Here is a 10,160-nt window from a genome sequence, read left to right as displayed (position 1 = left end):
CAAAAATTCTGATGACTAGTGGTGTAGTGGTTTGCATACTCTGCTGCAGTGGCCCCAGGTTTGCTGGTTCAGATCCCGGGCACAGACCTACACACCACTCATCAAGCCATGCTGTGGCAGCATTCCACATACAAAATAGAGGACGATGGGCACAGATTTAGCTCAGGGCCAATTTTCCTCAAGCAAAAAAAAAAGAGAGGAAGGTTGGCAAAGGATGTTAGCTCATGGCCGGTCTTCCTCACCAAAAAAATACAAAATAAAAAAATAAAAGAAATTCTGATAGGCTTATATAGGAGAACATGTCCTCTCCTCCAACCCAGTTGACAATCATTGCTATATATGGGTAAAATTCAAGTTGCTCACTTTAAATGCCTAAAATGTCTCAGGCACTTTATGTATATTTTCTCATTTCACCCTAACATTCTTACAAGGTAAACAATATTGTCTCCATTCTACTGTAAGGAAACAGGCTGAAAGACATTTATTAATATCCCAAAGTCACACAGCTAATTATGTCAGCCAGTCGAAGCAGTACTGGTGATACCCACAAGAGGATGCATTTGTCTTCCTTCAAGAAGGGTTAAAGAAGCTCCAAAGGAATGGGAAACCTTCCTTTCTGTAAATCAAATGCTTGTTTCTAAACTTTTGCCTATACCATGGTGTGACTATTCATGACTATTATTGTGTAATATCAATAATGAGAAAGTAAATGATGATGTTGTAAAAATGCCTATTTAGATATATGAGATAGCACTATGCTAAGTGCTTAACACATAAATACTTAATAAATATTTTTGTTACTATACTACTAGTATCATCATCAGGGTTGTAAGTGTAGTAGTAACAATGTTAGTAGCAATAATGGTACGTTAGATACAATCATCAACTTTTCATGCAAGTTAAATCAATTCGTACCAGTGCTTAGTCCCAGTAAGGATGGTATCTGCTTCCTTTCTCATAGAAACTGCTTAAAATTGATGTTTCTGTTTGAAAGGACACTGTAACAATCAAAATTGGTATAATTTTAAAGTTCAAAAATCTAAATGCACAAGTATAGGTACAGTGAAGACTATCCCACGGCCGGCACTGCGGCATAGTGGTTAAGTGCATGTGCTCTGCTGCTGGCGACCTGGGTTCGGATCCCAGGTGCACACTGAGGCACCACTTCTCAGTCCCTGCTGTGGCGGCGTCCCACATAAAGTGGAGGAAGTTGGGCATGGATGTTAGCTCAGGGCCAGTCTTCCTCAGCAAAAAGAGGAGGATTGGAATGGATGTTAGCTCACGGCTGATCATCCTCACAAAAAGAAAAAAAGACTTTCCCAAAACAGTCATAAAAGTATACAAGTGACGGCTTACAATAGTACAAATTAATCTACATTTCATAATCTCTTCAATAAAACAGTTCCCAAATGCTGCCAAATACAACATAATTTCTTTGGAAGTAGATTATGCAAAGGTGCGAGTAAATTAATGAAGACACCTGGCTGAAGATGACCAAAGAAGGTTCATGTTCCTCCTTGAAACCAACCATAACAAAGAAAGAAAAAGAAAATCCCAACTTCAAGGAAACAAACAAAAAAACCCACACTCAAACGTTATTAAAAAAAAGAAAATATTATAAAAAAAAGAAAATTAAATTTCAAAAATATCACTATTTCTATGACAGTTTACACTAAAACTATTATAGTAATTCTATGCTATGGAATATTATAGAGCAATTAAAAAAATAAGGTAGATCCACATGTACTCACATGAAAAGATTTCCAAGAAATATATTAAATCTCCAGACAAAAAGGAAAACGACAAGCACCCAGAAATCAACCCTGAAAGCACAGAAATATATAATCTTAATGACATAGAATTCAAAATAGCTGTCATAAAAAAACTCAATGAAATATAAGAAAACAGACAATTTGATGAAATCAGGAATTTTTTCACAAAAGAGATTGAAACTATAAAGAAAAATCCATCAGAAATCTTAGAGCAGTTAGTTAGTCTTCACTAAGTGCTTTCCGACATTTGATCAGTTTTAGAACAAGTAGCAGGGTTGTTCCTATTGCACACACACTCTTTTCCCAGAGTGTGTGTGGCATGAGTGTCACGATTCTTTGGATCACACAAGTTTTGTAGGCTCTCAATGCAACTTCCAGGAGTTTTCTGTTTCCCTTCACAAGCTGTACGTTTCATTGTCCTACTGTCTGGCAGACCCAGTCCAAAGACACCGGGAAGCTAGTTTTGTCATTGACCTCAGGGTGCAAGGGTCACAGGGGTGAATTTTTTCTTTATAAGCATCTGGACCAATGAGGGTAATTGACTACAAATACCAGAGGAAGCTGTAGCTAATTTAAGCAGAAATAAACTACAAGCAGATGATCCTGTAGTTCACAGAATTCACAAATATCTGGACAATTGGCCTGGAGAATGTGCTGGAAGCAGGGGGCCGTGGGACATCCCAGCCCCACCCTAGGAAGAGCCCAGTCAGTAGGCCAGCCTGGGCCTTCAGACACGGGGCTGAGGCCAGAATTATCATTCATTGGGATCTGCACTCTGTTAGCTCCCTGACAATACCTTGATTTCAGACACCTGGTCTCAGAACCGTGAGAGAATGTTTCTGTTATTTTAAACCACCATCATTGTGGTGATTTGTTACAACAGTCCTAAGAAACTTACACACACTCACACACACTCACACAGGCCACTCTCATGCCCAGGGGCAGTGCTCTCCACCTCAGGCTGAATCACAACCCATTGAAACGCCCACTTGAAGACTGGAGAACAACTCCTGCCCCTGGTCCTGCAGGGGCTGGGCCAGGTATCTTCACATAGACACACCTCCTGTACCTTTTCTGTGCAGACCAGCCCTGCCTCCTTGTCTGCTGGACAACGGGACGCCTTCTTGACTCAGCTGAAGTGGTGCTGCTCAAATCACCGATTTCAACAGACCAGTGTTGTTTTTCTAATTCATGCGGGTTCCCTCTGGAGGCTCTGGGGAGGATCCATTTTCTCACCTTTTCCAGCCTCTAGGGGTCACTGCATCCCTTAGCTCCTGGGCTCCTCCTTCAACTTTAAGGCCAGTAGTGTCCAGCAGAGTCCTCCTCACATCACATCACTCTGACTCTGCCTCCGTCCTCACGTCTTCTCTACTCTGACCCTCCTGCCTCCCTCTTCCACTGGTAAGAAATATGATTACTCTGGGCCCACCTGGACAATAGAGGATGGCTCCCATCTCAAGGTGAGCTGACCAGCCCCCTTAATCCATGTGCACCTTCATGTATCTTTGCCTTGAAACCTAACATATTCACAGGTTCTGGCCCTTGACTGGACGGGAAGTGCATTGCACGCAGTGTTGTTAGAGAATCAGTGAGGATCCATCTCTCTGACATGAGTAATTCCAAGGGCCTCTGGGTGGGGCAGTGCACACAGAATGCAAAATTCCTTCCTGCCAACAGCAGTCGTGGACGGAGTCATTGGTGTGTGAGGAGCCATGAAAGGGGGACACAACAGGATGGCTGACCCTCCTCAGGAGCAGCTGGAAGACATTTTAAAAAAGAGAGCCCTGAGCTTTGTGGTTACCATATGCGTGATGCACCCCAGCAGGGGAACAGCATGGTTGTGGCTGGAGGGTTCACAGAAGGTTATGGGGCCTGGTAAAGGTGGATTTACCCACCCCTTGGAGCAAGAACTTGGTAGCAGTGGGAATGTTCTGGAGCCTTCCCCCTGCCAGGCACTGGCACACACACATACATATGCACTCATGCACAGACACATATACAGCACAATATGCGCACACAGAGACACACACAACTCTGCACATGCACACACTCAGAAGACACACATGCACACATGCGTCTACGCACATACACACGGATATGTGTGGGCAAAAAAGACATATATACACGTGTACACATGCATACAAATAGACACATGCACAGAGAGACGTGTAGACAGGCATACCCACATGCACACAAACACACAAATGCACCCACACATGCACAGGAGCAAGATGATGCCATTTGCATTTGGTAGAAAGTTCTGGGAACAGAATGGAGGAGGAACGAGGGGCAGGGAAAGCAGAGACCACTCAGGGTGTATCAGTCAGTGCAGTCACCCCAGTACTCACAAGTCTGGAACGAGGGAAGGGCAGCAGTATTAGAGGGAGGAGGTGGATTAGGGGCGTGTGTGGGGTCAGCAGACCTGGTGGTATGGGTAGCAGACATGAAGGTCAATGTGGTCTCCCAGGATCACTGGGGGCACTGATGGGAATACAGAACACAGGAGCCAGGGTACATTTGAGGGAAAGGTGATCAATTCATCCTGCAAGGCGTGAGGGGGCTGCAATGGAAGCCATGGGCATCCTGGTGGGGGCATTTAGAACAGGCTGTATGGACACTTTGCTTGTAGTTCAAGAGGTCTGGTAGGAAAGGGCGGGGTGGCGACATCAGCTCCAAGGCTGGAGCTGGCTCCTGGACTAGGACCAGCTCTCTCAGGGGAGCATGGAGTGACGGGGGCTGGTCCACAATCCCTGGGGCTGGGGCAGCAAGGACCATGGGAGTAGGGAGGTACATACAAGGAAGCCATTGCTTTATCTTGCTAGTTATTAATGCAGAGGTGTACTGCTTCCCATTCTGATAACATTCTCCCTTCCAGATAAGCTTTCTCAGAAGAAATCAAACCCAAGAGTAATGATGGCTAATTATGCAAAATTAAGAACATAAATTCACAGGATCCCCCCCCAAAATGATTTAATCACCACCTACATGGCAAAATGAGGGGCCTTTATAAAGATGAGGGAGAGGCAGTATCCTGTATCCAGGTCTGCCAAGGGCCAGACAGGTGAGCAGAGAGCAGGTGTAGGGTCCCCCACCCAGCACTGCAGCTGTCCCTTGTGACTGCTGGACTGAGTCTGCTCTTCGTGCTGTGAGCTGAGGGACCCAGTTTATTCCTACCCACACTGTGGAGGTCATTTGAAAGCCTCTGGGAGGGCTGGGCAGTGGGCATGTGTGTGTCCCAGGTCAGCCACCTGCACTGGGTTAGGGTCTCAGTCCTGTTGTTCAGAACCCCAGGTGGACTTGGGCCAGAATTTGCTCTCTTGTGTCTTTGATGGTGTCTCCCAGGCAGAGAGGGACATCTTCCTGCCCAGCAGGGGAGAGGGGAACTCAGTGAGGCCTTGGACAGATTTCCATCCACAATGGGTCTCTGCTAACTCCTTACTCCTGGTGAAGTTATAGCCAAGTCAGGTAGCCTTTCTAAGACACATCCTCACCTCCTTGTGAGCCCTCTGTGCCTCTTGTTGGTACTTATGTGACCTGGACATCCCTGACAATCAGGCCTGGGCTCCAGGCATCCCCAACTGTACAGTACAAGGTTCCTGCCACCTGTCTGCCCACTTGCCTCTCTATGCCCACTGTCCCTCTCTGGGAGCTGGTCAACTTGCCGGCCTCAGTCTTGTCCACCTGGGCCTGAGGACCCAAGTTCCCGTGTTTTTGCCTTTTCCTTCTTAAATGCCAGTGTCTAGGTCTTCCCTCTCCCCTACCCCTGAAAAGACTGATCTCATTCAGTTCTGAGAGTTGTCCTCAGCCTCTCAAGGAAAGTGAGTCCCAGCAGACCCAGGAGTGAGGTGGGAGCTGGTGCTGGGAAACCAGATCCGGGTGGTTAGTCACACCCAAAACCTGGGGAATATCATGCAATGTGTGCTCATCATCAGAATGAAACTGTACTTGATTTCAGGGGAAACGGTTTGGCAATAGTAATGGTTAGAGGACCTGAGGCCTTCAACGGTGTCAGGACAAAAGAAGATCTGGACACATAATCATCATAATTTTCATCCCATGTTCCTCAACTAAATGAATGGTCGGATGGATGCTGGCTGGATGGATGAAGAATGGATGGATGATAGGGTAGTTGATGCAAGGATAGTGAGTGGATGGGTGAATGGATGGATGGGTGGGTGGGTGGATGTGTGGTTTACAGTTGGATGGATGGATGAGGGATAAATGAATGGATGAATGAATGGTGGATGGATGGATCGTGGGTGGATGCATGATGGATGGATGGATAGATGTATCGATGGATACCTATGAGGCCAGGATTAATAAAGCACACATGGACACCTCTAAGGTAATGGGGTCTAGATCCACTTGACCTTCACTGTGAGCTCCATGCACATTTGCTCCATCCTCTCCTCTTGCTTGCTCACACCTTCCTTGATCTGGATTGGGGGCATGTCCAGTTCTGAGAGGGATCCAATTCCTTTTGGAGTTCTCCTCTCAAAGGGCCCATTACCTGCCCCTCCCCTTCAGGATCTTAGGGCCATGGCAGCTCCTATGGAAATCTTACAGGACGTTTCCTATTAGTGTCAGCTTCCTCTGCTGATCAGATGGGAGGGTGAACCCAAGTGTGGGGACACATGGCTGTTTGCCTTCCACAACTCCCTCAACCATTTGATCTCTCTTTCCCTATTTCATCCAACGTCACAGTCCATATTCCTTGAGCTATGCACATCTGCTCCGATGTTAGTCATTTTAGAGACATCTGGGCTCAGTTCTTTCAGTCTTTTACATTTTTCTCTCTAAAGCCCTTATTACAGACATCCCTTTATTCCAGCTTTGAGGAAAATGGTATAGAAAGCCCTGGGCTAGATCAGTAACCTCGAGGAAAAGTGGCATCAGCCCTGCTGCCCTTCAGCTACACAATGAACTTCAAGGTCATTTGGTTTTCAAGATGCTTATCATGCCGGTGTTCTTCCCTCCACTCCCACTTCCAAGCTCCCCAATCCTGAGCTTGGGGTCCTGGAAACAGTCCTCACCCCCCACCTGTGCTCTGGAGCCAGGCCGCAGCCTGCTAAGTTGATCCAACATCAACTACTTTATTAATGTGCTGGTTCTTCTAGCAGACTCAACACAACAAAGATGGTGGTGATGGTAACGAATGTAACGGTGAGTCACCATCGTGTACTGAGAACTAATTCTGGGGTGGTTCTCTGAAAAATGCTTTACCCACCTTACCTCATTCACATCTTGCAAAAGCCCTGTGCTGTGGGTGCTTGAGGAAGGGGAGTCTTTATACTTCTCATGTGAGCTAGAAATTCAATAGATTGATAGGTATTGGTGATCTCTGAGCTTGGAATATAAGCTTTGGACTGGCTTCTGTTGAGACAAGTAACAGAAGTCTCTTGTCTACAGGACAGGTGGGCAAATGGGCAAGGGCCAAACAGTACCACTGTCATCCTGCTGTAGCCATTGGGGCCCAGGTAGGCTCACCTGTCGGCTCAGCACTGTAAGTGGGATGGGCGGGGGCGATGGTCGGGATATTCCCCACAGTAGGCTGACAGCCTCTTCAGGATCCTGTTGGGCGCTGTCAGCAAGATGAGCTTTATGAGTCGTTAGAATAGGCCTAAGGGGGCAATTCTGAAAATCTGTTAATGAGAGGCCAAAATTCCCATCCTTCCGGGACAAGAGGAGTTAGTCAGGAGGTTGAATGTTCCGTAGATCATCCTCTCTGCCCACCACACTTGCTGGGTGTTGTTTTATAACATCCTGGTCTCTGGAGACACAAAGAGAAATCAGATGGAGTCTTCAGCCCACCTTCACCGTCTCCTTGAGCAGCAGATGGACCAGCTTGTCCCCAGAGGAATGACAGTCCTGCCACCTGCAGCCCGCAGCCTCATCATGCTTGAGATGGGAGGACTTCACCAAGGAGTGTGTTCCTGGCTGAGATTGGAGGAGGAGGTGTTTGCAAGATTCATTGGACAATCTCCTGACCGTTCATTCTATGTGGCCACATTGGTACTTCCTGGGGACATTGGTGGGGGAGGTCATGGGGGTCCGTGAGCTCAGAAGATCATGGCAGTGGAGGCTGATGAGAGGTGATGGAAGGGGCTACAGGATTGACCCTATCGTTTAATTTTGTTTGAGTAAAGATGGTGCAGAACCCCAGGACAGGCAGGGGCTGGGCCAAATGGATAGGCCAGTGGCGCTTCCCTGGGTTGGGGGAGGCGGGATGGGCATTGAGTGAAGAATGAGGAGGGTGTCTTTTGGTTTCAACAGTCGGGGCTCACCCCCTGGAGACCTTGAGATGCTTCCATCACCAGAACAGGGCTCCAAGGTGGCTTTTGTTGTCCAGGAAGCCCAGCAGATGCAAAGTATTTAAAGTGCCCTTTGTGGAATCATCACCTCGAAATTCAAAACCTGTAAGTGGCCACTGGCTCAGCTGAATGGAGGGCCTGGGCTTCCAGGGGGCAGCATTTCTGCAGGAATGTGCCAGGTGACCACCTAGACTGTGAGTTTGAATGAGAACTCATGTGATAGAGCCCCCCTCGCCTTTCCCTTGAAAACCTCAAATCATCACCTAGGGAGACAGTTTTCCCCCTACTGCTCAGAGCCATTGGTCATCCCGGCTGGTCCCCACACACAGCTTGTGTTCTTTCCACACCATATCCACGAACTGACATTCTCCAGTTTCCCAGATACCAGACACACTCTGCTGGGCGCCCTCCACCTATGAGCCTTTCACACTGAAACTGGCCCCATCCCCAGGGACAGGACACCTGTGCTTCCCCTACCTCACAAGGTCATCACCCTCAGGGGACACGACACCATGCTGAAACAGGTCCATCATCTTCTCTTATTCCATCCAGAGACGCAGTAAGGAAATTTGGGTTCAGGTCAGCTGCTCCTAAGCTCCCTGCAGCATATGGGAGTACTTGTCCAAACAAGCCTCAGGGAGCCTTGGTTGATGGCAGTGATCTTAGACCTGCAGAGAGACCTGGGGTGGACAGCATCCCTGCCAGCCACCAGACACGTCTACTCTGTACTGCTGGGGATCTGAGCTTGCATCCCTCCTGACCTCCCAGCTCCCTGCACTGGGGCCATCCCCACTCTGTTCTCCCTCCTTCAGGCATTAAGACCCTCCCAAACTGCATGAACCCCAACAAGTCCAACATGGCCATAACCCATGTCACTTCCAGGGTGGAGACCCATCATCAACACCTGGTTCATCCTGGAGAGGGACCATGGCATCGCTTACTTCCAAGACAAGATGAATAACCAGGACATGCAAATGATGAAGCTCTTCAGTGGGGGTCTCCACAGGGCAGGAGGGGCCTTAGAGGCAGTGGTATGGCCACACAGAGTGGGCTGCCTACCTGGGCCAGCACATCTAGCAGCTGCACTGAGCCTGTGGGCCAAACTGCACCCTGTGCACTGATGGGGGAGTGTGTGTCTGTGTGTTCACCTGTGTGTGCACTTCGAGGTGTGGGTGTAAGGCCGCACTGTCTGTCTCTCCACCACCACTGTGAATCGACCCCTTTTGTCACCCTGCATCCACCCAGATGATCTTTCTGACATCCTGGACCCTCAGGCCCTGTCCTCCGCCCACCTTCACTCAACTCCCACCACCCACTGCCCTGGCATCACTCTGCACATTTAACCATCTCCACCATGACCGACACCCCCATTTATGGCCAGTCCATTCTAGCCAGTACCCACCAGTGTCTCTCCAGCCCACCCACTGGAAGTTCCCTCCCCTGATGAGTCCTCAGGCCACTGGGTCTCCGTCTGCCAACCTTGCTCCACGTTCGCTTTCCTTCTCCTACGTCATGTCCTTCCTTCCTCTGCACACACTGAGCTCCAGGACAGCAGCATGCTCCTGTCCTGCAGCTCTGTCCTGTTCCTTCCATGGTCCTGGCCAGGTGAAATCCACCCTGGGACCCAGCTCTGCACCTTCTCTGCACCTGCCCCAGCTGTGAGAGGGGCAGAGGCTGGTGCAGAGCGAGGGCTGGTCCCACCGTCACATCATGACAGCAGACCACAAGGCCCCTCGGTGCTGCCCACACCCCTCCCAGTGTCCCTGGGTCACCTCACTCTTCCCTGCTCTAGGTGCATTTCACATGTCCCTTCTCTCCTCACCATCCACCCCTGCTTCCCTGTGCAGGACAAACTTTTACCGCAAACAAGGCTCAGTGCATGGATTGTGCACAGCTCGGTGGGGCAGGTAGTGGGCGTGGTGTGCACACATGTTGCCAGCTGGGAGAGGGCTGAGTTGCAGCTTCTGAGACTCAGACTCCCCCAGGGAGAGGTCAGGCCCAGGCGCCAGGGAGGGGCAGACACCCTGGAAGGGACAAGGGCCACACCAAGGGACTGTCCCCTCTCCAGGATGAACAT

The sequence above is a fragment of the Diceros bicornis genome (genome assembly GCF_020826845.1).
Source record: "Diceros bicornis minor isolate mBicDic1 chromosome 28 unlocalized genomic scaffold, mDicBic1.mat.cur SUPER_28_unloc_2, whole genome shotgun sequence".
In the NCBI taxonomy this organism is placed as follows: domain Eukaryota; kingdom Metazoa; phylum Chordata; class Mammalia; order Perissodactyla; family Rhinocerotidae; genus Diceros; species Diceros bicornis.
The sequence above is the reverse complement of the archived record's forward strand: the minus strand, read 5'-3'. Positions refer to the sequence as shown.